At 41.9% G+C, this 10,710-nt stretch overlaps 1 pseudogene across 1 annotated transcript; it reads left to right on the top strand.

The window, feature by feature from the left end:
• Positions 1–7,440: 7,440 nt before the first annotated feature.
• On the top strand, positions 7,441–8,330 carry LOC311182942 (small ribosomal subunit protein uS2-like; annotated as a pseudogene). Its single transcript has one exon. The product of its transcript is annotated as a small ribosomal subunit protein uS2-like (transcript).
• The last annotated feature ends 2,380 nt before the right edge of the window (positions 8,331–10,710 follow it).

Raw genomic sequence — 10,710 nt, 5'->3', positions numbered from 1 at the left:
CTATGGCTTCCTATTGGTTTGAATATGCTGAGAAAGGCCACTCTGAAATATTAAATACGTTTTAATATGTATTTTTCTTAATATATTGCAACATAGTTAATGTTAATAAACAAACATGTGCCTGGACATGGGTTACCTGCTAAATGTACAGCTGAAGAACAATCTCTTAGTGCCCTGTAACTTTGTTCCCTGCATCACCTCTGTAGGCGATCACCCACCTCTACTTACAGCTTCCAACAACATACTTGTAGAAATTCTGCAGCCCATTCCAATTTTTAATAACACTGGCTGGGAGAGTTTCAAGATCTGGAACAATGTTCTCCTCACTGAGATCTTATACTGTTAGTCCTAGTTTTGTCCCAAAGATTTATGTAGATTAATTCTAGTTCAAGGGTAGATCCAGAGTTAGCAGAGGTAAACATTCAAGGCAGGGTGCTTGCTTTCAAGAAACAATAACAGTTATGAACATGAAATTAAATGAAGGCTTGGAAGAGGCCTAGAAGGTTCCATTCCATTAGAGCCATAGCAAATCCATCTCTGTTCTAGGCTCTCTTTCTGAGAATTCATTACATCACTTCATTTTCTACCACATTGAGAAGTCTTTCGTTTCCAAGATAAGTATTCTTAATTCACCCAGTTGTTTCTTTGGACATAGTCCCATGTATCAGTGACCCTGCTAACAAATTGTATGTGAACAGCACAATTGCCTCAGGGGAGGGAAAATGGGAGACAGGTGGCCAAGGAGAAAAGCAATTCAGTCAGTACATGCCCTTATAAAGTTTTTTATGCACTGTGTGAGTGGTTGCACATTGAAATTCCTTTAATTACATATTTAAGTCAATAACTTTTTAGAGCATGCCAAGGACTGAACAAGATACTCCATGGTAACCCGCCCAGCCAGACTACAACTGCCTTATAACCTACTTGGCACTAACTATCTGGGAATCATAAAGCCAGTGTGTTGATCCTACAACTTCTAGTAACTACTTCACATGGACAGTCACTATTTTACACCTTAATAGAGAAATTTATATACCCTCATTAAACTTTTCATTAGCAAACAATCTCCAAAAGTCCTTGAAGCTTTAGTCTATGATCTGCTGTGAATTACTTCTCTTGGGTTTTTCTTCTAGAAGCTAAAACATTCACTCTTTCATTCATTCAATTCTAAAATCTGTAAGTACCTACTAGATTTAAAAACAAAGAAAACCTAATAATTACATAATGTAACTAGAGCTGGAGTTGGCAAGAGTTGAGCTCCAGGAGTGGAAATTTACAGAATACTGAGTCATAGTGGAGAAAAGTATCTGCAAGGAGACCAGAAAAGGTGGTCTTGGCAGTGGCCCAGAAAGGCCTCTCCTGAGGCACCTCCCTCACTAAAGGAGCCCTGGGAGTGGAGCTGGGTAGACCAAGCCTGTGGAGCTGCCTAAGAGAATGACTGGGATGGTTTCTGAGTCTGACTGTAATTCCCTCCAGAAAACTACAGTGCACTGGTTTTATACCAAGTCTAACTTGAAGAGGGAGACCCTATCCACCATGAGGCCTGCCAGGTAAGCTTTGCAATTGCCTATGGGTAAGTATGAGGAATCACATGTAGAATTTTGGTCTGAAGCTAGACTCCTCAGACTAAAGTGAAAATATAATGTGATATCTCAGCCTCAGCATTATTAACATTTTGGGCCGATTATTCTTTGTTGGGGGGAGGGGTCCTGTGCATTGTGGGGGTGTTTAGCAATATCCCTGGTTTACTAGAGGTTAGTAGCACTCCCCACATTGTGACAAGGCAAAAATATTGTCAGACATCATGAATCTCCCTGGGGGGCAGAATCACCTTGGTTGAGAATATTGCAATAGAGGAAACTGATCCCTTGGCAACTTGAGTTGTTCAGAATTTTATTTGTACAATTGACTCTACTTCTGCCTCCTTTCCTGGCATTGTTTTAGGTATGTTTTCTCTGCCTGAGAAAACAGTTCTCTCCTTTTCTATTTTTTGCATGCTTACCTCCCCCTCACCTCCACTGTGAAGCTCTCCCAGACAATGCTCCACAGTTCCTAATAGTTGGCCCTATATTGGCCATACTTCAAGCATCCATTCACATGCTTATTGATGTCAGTGGATAGTAAGGTAGACAAAGGAGTCAGATAAGTGCAAAAATTATAGCACCTGAGACTGAAGTCCTAGAAACAAACAAAAGAGAATTCCAAGGAGAAGCAACTCTCAGAGAGAAATGCTACTGAGAACTCATGTAGAAAAAATATTTAAGTATCTCTGTGTGCAGCCTTCAGAAGGGCCCTGGTAACATTTGTGAACGTGGCTTAAGCAGCATGTTGGAAGGAAGCCACGTTGCAGGAGGCTGAAGATGACCAGGTGGATAGTAAAAATAGGATACTCTTTCAAGGAGATTCAGACAAAATGTGAAAGGTGTTGAACTAGAAGAGGTGTAAGATCAACAAGAGATGCTTAAGAAAAGGGAGACAACAGTATGTTTATTGGTGGAGCAAGAAGGAGGGAATAGTCAGAGGAGCTAGGCTAAGAAGGAAATATATTAGAGAAAGGAGATAATTTTGAAGTGAGGTCCAGAGATAGAACACGGGGGACATCAGGAGCACAAAAAGGAAAAAATCATTTTAGAGTTGAGGTCAGTCTCTTCCTTCAAAACAGGAGAAAAATAATTACAGTTTTGCATATAACGATAGTAGAGGCGGGGCAAGTCATCTTCTAGTGAAATAAAAGACCAATGTGGGAGCAGGGAATTTGAACCGTGCACATAGAAGGTTTGGAAAGGTCAGTGAAGGGGGGAGGAGGGATAAGACTGAACAGCACTCAAGTCAAGGAAATGGAAAGAAGTAGCCAACATTTAATGAGTCCCTACTATGTGCCAGGTCTTTAATGCATTATTTTATTTACTGCTTAAAACCACCCTATGAATTTGGAGAGAGGTCCACTTCACAGATGAGCAAATAAAGAGTAAATTAGGTAAAGGAACTCACCTGAGGTCCTACCAGTACTATCCCTGGAATTAGAACCCAGGTTGGTTTGACCATGTTCTTCCAATTCTCCACTACTGAAGGTTTTCAGGAGAGTTAAAGTAGCAGGAATAGGAATACAGAAAGAACAGGCTGTTCACACAGGGAGTGGAACAGTGGAGATGAATTGCAGAGGTGATCAAAAGACTGGCCATTGAAGGTAGGCTTGGGGAGGGACTAGAAGGGGGGATGGGCAGCAAAACACAAGGTTGTCAGGTGGTCAAGAACTGTAATCTAGCCCACCTGTGAATATGCAGGTGCTTCTTTTCACCAACACTATCTCTCTCTCTCTCTGTAGGGCAGCAGCTTCCTGCCTGCCGATGACCGGTCCCATGCCGGGACTTCTCTCCACTGACTTCCCTCAGCCGAGGCCGCTCTCCTCAGGGCTGCCTGCCTGCAACCATGCGGGCCTTTCTTAGCAAACTTGTCCCTTTTGGGACACCTCTTCCTGCCCGCTTGTGTCTATGCAAGTGTCTTTTACTGTCCTATCCCTTTTTTAATCAACCTGCTCTTTAAATATAAAAAACAACAGCTGTAATCTAGGCATGTGGTCTGCCATTCTTTTTAAAAATGTGCAAAATCTAGAAATACAGGAAAGGTTGAGGTGAAGTGAAATATTTCAAATCGGAAGACTGACTTTTTGAGAAATACAAATGACTTTGAGGTTAACACCATGAGGATAGTAAAGCGGCTGTCAGGGGCCTCTCAGGAGTTGGTATCCTGATACGATGACAGAAAAGCAAAGTGCAAGTGTGAAGGGATAAAAGTGAAACAGAGTCCCGGGGCACTATAACAGGGCTCTAGCAGGAGTTTGGGTGTCCAAGAACACAATTGCAACACCACTCATGTTGAGGGAACCACCACAATAGGGTTTATTTGACAAGCAGGGGAAACAAAGTTCTAAGGCCACAGGTGGCGGGCTGTCTCACCCCAAATACTGCCCATAGTGTCCAGAGGTTCTAAACATTCAATTCAAGAAGGTGCTGTTCTGTCTATGAGGACCTGGAGCTTGAGGCATGCTGGCAAGCAGTGGGCCACTCACCCCAGCTGGAGTTGTGCACAGGCAGGGTCACTAAATGATGCCATAGCAGCCACAGCAACAGTATGCAGGTTGGGATGGACACCCCTGGAAACTGGACCAGACAGCAACAGACACAGCAGCACCGGGAGGCAGTGCTGGAATATCAGGTACACCATGTCAACAATTCTCAAAAGTGACTTGGACACAAAGTGCCAGTTATCCATCAACAGGGCTGGGTAGCACTAGCTAGTAGGGCTGAGTACCACCAGTCACTAGGAGGTGAAGTTAGAAACAACATTGTAAAGGCAGGACAGGACACAGTGCAGGTTTTCTGATCCCATGCAGACTGGGTAAAGGAGGAGTCAGAGTCCTCAGTAGTTTTGCAGGTTTTTTTATTGGGGTTCACCAGGCATATGGCAGGCAGGGGTGCTGGGTAGGGGGCTGGGAGGCTGGCAGGCCTCCCAGCCCCCAGCAAGTCTTCACTTTATCTGAGCTCTCTGGAGTTCATTCTGCTGCTTCTCAGCTTCTCTTTCGGCTTCTGCTTCGGCTTCTATGCTGCTGCTGGCGTCCCCGTGACGCCGCCCTTAAAAGCACAGTCTTAGCCCAGGTGAATCCCATCTACCTATGCCCACACCCTATTCCAGGTGCCCGCCATCAGGCATGCGTTCAGGACAAGGATCCATCATCTATCCTGATGGCGGGAGGGCAGAAAAGCCTGACATTTTCTTTACCCTACAACCATGTTAACAGTTTTTTGTGACTTGTTGACCCACACCAATAACAAACAGCTCTTTGAGACACCAGGCCCAGGGCATTTAGTACTCCATTCAGGCAATGTGGGAGGCAGGGACAGAGGGCAGCAGCCCCAGCCTCTGAAAAGTTCTTTGGCTTCTCTTCTTTGGAGGCCAGAAACAGTCTCTTCTTTTTTCAGAGGCCAGGAACAGCTCCGTGAGAGCACATGTGCCTCCTAAGCTGGCGCCTGCCCTGTCTTATATCCTCTTTCAGGGTCCCCCCACCCACAAGTCTGATTGGACCATTTTCCAATCAGCTATTAGCTCACACCTGATTGGTCCGCTCCATAGTCCAGGCACCAAATCCATGGGTGTCTCTACTGCCTGCAGCTGGAAGTAGCCTGTAGTGTTACGACAGCGCAGAGCAGGATCTCTATGATCCAGGTAGACAGGTAAAGGAGAGTCTTGGAAGCCTCAGTGGCTTTTCAGGCTTTTATTGTGCTTTTTACAAGGCAGGGGAGGCTGGGGGAGTGGGGGGGGGGGAGTCTTCACTCTTGTGGTGTCTGCTTCTTCTTCTCCTTTGCTGCTCTGCTGGTTCTGCTCTTGTTCTGTTGCTCTCTTCTCTCTTCTTTGGTTGCTCTTTCTGCTGGTGTCCCCGTGATGCCACCTTTATAAGCCCAGTCTCAGCCCAGGTGTGCCCACCTATGCATGCCCACAACCTACTCCAAGTGTCCACCATCAGGTATGCATGTAGGACCACAGGGATCCATCATCAATGCTAATGGTGGGAGGCCGGAAAAGCCTGATAATTTTTCACTTACCCTACATAGCCATAGCACTGGAGCTTTCCTGTTAGGCCCAAGTTCCTCCCTGAAGCCCTGAATCAGGGCCTGCGTGCCCTGGGGCAGCATGGTGGGGGAATTCAGGGGAAATGAAGTGCCTCAGCCTCCCCCACCCCCACCCTCTCGCAGGAGCCTCTATGGCTGCCAACTGTGGTCTTGAATTCCTCCCGATGAGGAAGCACCCTTGGTGCCCTAGAGCCCTGGTTTTCTTTTAACCTACTATTCCTCACCACTACCAGTTCTCTTATTACTTCAATAAGTGCAAAGACAAAAGTCTGAAAATCTATCCTTATTACAGTGTATAAAATTTAGAAATGAGGAGACAGTAGGACATACCATAAATGCTCGAGGAAAAAACAAAACACTGAGAGGCGTCTCAATCCAGTAGATCCTCCTAATATGACTGAGTAGTTCAATGTAACAGTTGTAACAATGCTTATGGAAGTAAAAAAAAAAAAAAAAAGAAGAAGACATAAAACAGCGGGTGGCAGGAGAGGTCTGCAAGCCATGTGGGACCCTCCTCCGGTGGCCGGGGAGCAGCCAGGGATCAAACAGGCACTGCAGAGGCTGCGGGCAGCTTCTCAACCCAGCGCTCAACCGCTGCGCCACCGGGGAGGCCCTAGATAATAATCTTTGATATAAATGCCCTGAATTCACCAGTCAAAAGAAGTAGAGTGATCAAATGGATTTCAAAACAAAGTCTAATCTTCTGCTACTTAAAAGAAACTCACCTTACCAATAAAAACAAACATACTTAGAGTTAAAGGCTAAAAGATGGTTATAAAAGCAAATAGCAACAACAAAATCAGAAACAGCTATACTTATATCTGATAAAATAGACTTCCAATTAAGAACGTTAATAAGATAGAGAGATGGGCACTATATTATCAGTAAGGATTTAATACAACAAGAAGAATTAACACTCATGAATATATGTGCGCCAAATGAAGAGTATAGCACTAAAGAGAGGTATTAACAATAACACAGTAGTACCAGAAGACTTTAGTACCCTGCTTATAACAATGTACAAAATAGCAAAACAAATAATAAATAAACAATAGCCCTTAAATGAGGTGTTAGACCAAATACATCTAACAGAGAGCTGCAGAATATTCCACCCCCAAACCATTGAATACACAGATTTTTTTCAAGTGCACATGGAATGCTTTTTTTTAATCATGTTAGGACAAAAGTCAATTGTCAATAAAAATAAAAAGATCAAAATTATACCTGGTATTCTCTCTTCCATAAAGTTATAAACCAACTAAGTAGGAAGAACTATGAATACATGGAGACCAAACAACATGCTGCTTACTAGATATAGGATAAAAGAGAGAAAAATCAAAGCAGAAATTCCCAAAATACCTTGAGATGAACAAAAATGATGACACACATTACCAGTGTCTAAGAAGTACAGCAAAAGTGATCTTTTGAGAGGGAAGATAATTATAGGCCCAATATAGGTCTACATTAAGAAGTAAGGAAAATCCCAAGTAAACAGACTAATATCACACCTAAAGCAACTTTAAAAAGAGGAACGAAGACATGAATTAGTGGAAGATATGAGATAATAAAAATAAGAATGGAAATAAATGAAATAAATCAAAAAGACCAAACAACAACAACAACAAAAAAATGAAACTAAGAGTTGGCTCTTTGAGAAGTTAAGCAAAATAAGCAAAAAGTTATTAGAAATAGTAGATGAATATAGCAAAGTGGCAGGTTAAAAAATCAACATACACTTTCCCCTCTGACCAGAGAGGGGTCCATACGGCATTGTTCTGGGTTCCCGTTGTAACTTAAAGGGGAAATTTTCACAATGTCCGGAGCCCTTGATGTCCTGCAAATGAAGGAGGAGGATGTCCTCAAATTCCTTGCAGCAGGAACCTACTTAGGTGGCACCAACCTTGACTTCCAGATGGAACAGTACATCTACAAAAGGAAAAGTGATGGCATCTATATCATAAATTTGAAGAGAACCTGGCTCGTGCCATTGTTGCCATTGAAAATCCAGCTGATGTCAGTGTCATATCGTCCAGGAACACTGGCCAGCGAGCTGTGCTGAAGTTTGCTGCTGCCACTGGAGCCACTCCTATTGCTGGCCGCTTCACTCCTGGAACCTTCACTAACCAGATCCAGGCAGCTTTCCAGGAGCCAAGACTTTTGGTGTTTACCGATCCCAGGGCTGACCACCAGCCTCTCACAGAGGCATCCTACATTAACCTGCCTACCATTGCTCTGTGTAACACAGACTCCCCTCTGCGCTATGTAGAAATTGCCATCCCCTGCAACAATAAGGGAGCTCACTCAGTGGGTCTCAAGTGGTGGATGCTGGCCTGGGAAGTTCTGCACATGCATGGCACCATCTCCCGTGAACACCCTTGGAAAGTCATGCCTGATCTCTACTTCTACAGAGATCCTGAAGAGATTGAAAAGGAAGATGAGGCTGCTACTGAAAAGGCTGTGACCAAGGAGGAATTTCAGGGCAAATGGACGGCTCCAGCTCCTGAGTTTACTGGTACTCAGGCTAAGGTGGCAGACTGGTCTGAAGGCGTGCAGGTGCCCTCTGTACCTATCCATCAGTTCCCTACTGAAGACTGGAGCACCCAGCCTGCCACTGAAGACTGGTCTGCAGCAACCACTGCTCAAGCCACTGAGTGGGTGGGAACAACCTCTGAGTGGTCTTAAGCTGTTCTTCCAGAGACTTGAACAGAAAGTGGAAATAAGGTTAATGGAAAATAAACAGTTTGTAAAAGTTGAAAACAAAAATCAACATACAAATGTCTATAACATGTTTATATACAAACAATGAACAAGAAACAAACGAAAAAAAAATTAAATACCTTGTGATCTATACAAGGAGCACTACAAGATGTTATAAAAGGACTTAGATAGCAACATAAGGAAATGAAAGGATATCCCATGCTCATGGATGGACATAATTAATATAATCTAAATGGCAGCCCTGCCTAAAATGATATATAAATTTAACACAATTCCCATCAAAATCCAAGCAATATTTTTCAATGAAATTGCACAAAAATATTGAAGTTTATATAGAACAACAAAAGGCCTCAAATTGCAAAAGCAACCTGACGAAAAAAGGAGAGAAATGGAGGTTTCAGGTTACCAATTTCAAACTTGACTGTAAAGCAACATTACTAAAAACAATATGGTATTGATAGAAATATAGATGCATTAATCAGTGGACTAGAATTAAAACTCCAGAAATAAATCTATGTACAAACCAGTACATAATCTGATAAAGTAGCTATGGTGCTGGGAAAATTGGAAAGCCATACATAAAGAATGAAGATGGATATCTTGCTAACCCCATATACAAAAGTAAACTCCAAATGGACTAAAGACTTAGATATCAGACTTGCAACAATAAAATATATTCATAATACATCCATGATATCAATGATAAAGATATTTTTGATGACTTGGCCCCTATGGCAAGAGAACAAAAGGTAAAGATAAACAAATTGGGATAACCTCAAGTTTAAAATCTTTTATACAGTAGAAGAAAATATATGCTTAAAAAGACAGCCTATCTTCGAGTGGAGAAAATTTCATAAAATACATAACTGACAAGGGATTCATATCTACAATATATTTTAAAAACTCATACAATTCAGCAATAGAAATAGAAAACCAGACAACCCAATTAATAAATGGACAGACGATAAGAACCAGATAATTCACCAAAGAGGATCTCCAAGAAGGCCAATAACATATTAAAAAATATTCATTGTCATTTCAAATAAGATATATGCAGGTTAAAACCACAATGAGATTTCATCTTATACTCATGAGAACGGCACATTTTAAAAAGCCTTCCAACAACAAGTGTTAAAGAGAATGCAGAAAAAAAGGAACCCTATTACATGATTGGTGGGAATGTAAACTGGTGAAGCCATATGTTTCCATATAAATGCAAATAAATTTCCATATAAATACAAATAAATTCCATATAAATTCCAAATAAATTCAATCTGCATTTATTTTTAAAAAACCAAAAATGGAAAAGCCATATGACCCATCAATCCCACTCTTGGACATCTGTCCAAAGATTATGACACCATCAATACAAATATCCATATGTTCCAAAACATAGCAGCATTGTATACGATAGCTAGTAAATGGAGGTAGCCTAAATGGTCCTCGATGGACAACTGAATCAAGCAAATGTGGTCTATCCACACTATAGATTACTGTTCATCTATAAGAAAAGATGATATGCAGTCATTTTCAACAAAGGAAGGTAGTTTGAGATAATTATGTGTTGTAAATCAAATGTGAACAATAGAAACAAATACTGGATATTTACATAGCAGACAATTTGATATCATAAAACTCTTAAAAAACAGTGAAATCAATAAACACCATGAAGCACTGAAGTTAAGAGGAAGGGACAAGGGAAAGGGACAGAGTAATAACAAAAAAGAAGAGAGAGGAAGAACTTTCTGCAAAGCATTTGAGTGAGTGTGTGTGTGTGCATACCAGGACTAGGGGGTTTAGAGGTCACATCTAAGAGGGACATGGGTATCAGAGGGCTCAATGACAACGCCTGGAATGGTGTCAGCAATGGGAGAAGGCTGGATGAGAATCAAGGATGTGCTTAGTGCCCAGAAAGAGATTAGCCTTCTTGAATGTTTTCTTCCAAGGTTGACAGATACTATCTAGCTTTGGATAGTAGTAACTATGAAATATCAAGTACAAATTTCCCTCATCCACCCCTCTCATCCTTCTTTCACCATTGATGTCACTAATTGCACTCCGCAGGTATGAACATACCAAAGAGAAGTAACCCAGGTCCAGCCAAATACACTGAAATTTTAGGAAAATTTATTACATTCATGACACATCTTGTACATCTGGCCAGAATCACTCTGAGAAAGGACAATGCTATTTCCCTGATAAATAATGTCTCTTAAAAGAGTCCTATCCCCTTCCCCGCTCCCAGGGTTCACAAGGTAATCATTCTTAAATATATTTGATTTTTATGTTATTAGAAGGTAATGAAACTGTGAATCATCTCTGCTGGTGCTGTGTTTTGAGTGGTGAGCAAAACTCTCTGCCTCAA

Source organism: Talpa europaea, assembly GCF_964194135.1.
Source record: "Talpa europaea genome assembly, chromosome: 13".
NCBI classification, from domain to species: Eukaryota; Metazoa; Chordata; class Mammalia; order Eulipotyphla; family Talpidae; genus Talpa; species Talpa europaea.
This window is presented reverse-complemented; position numbering and strand designations above follow the sequence as displayed.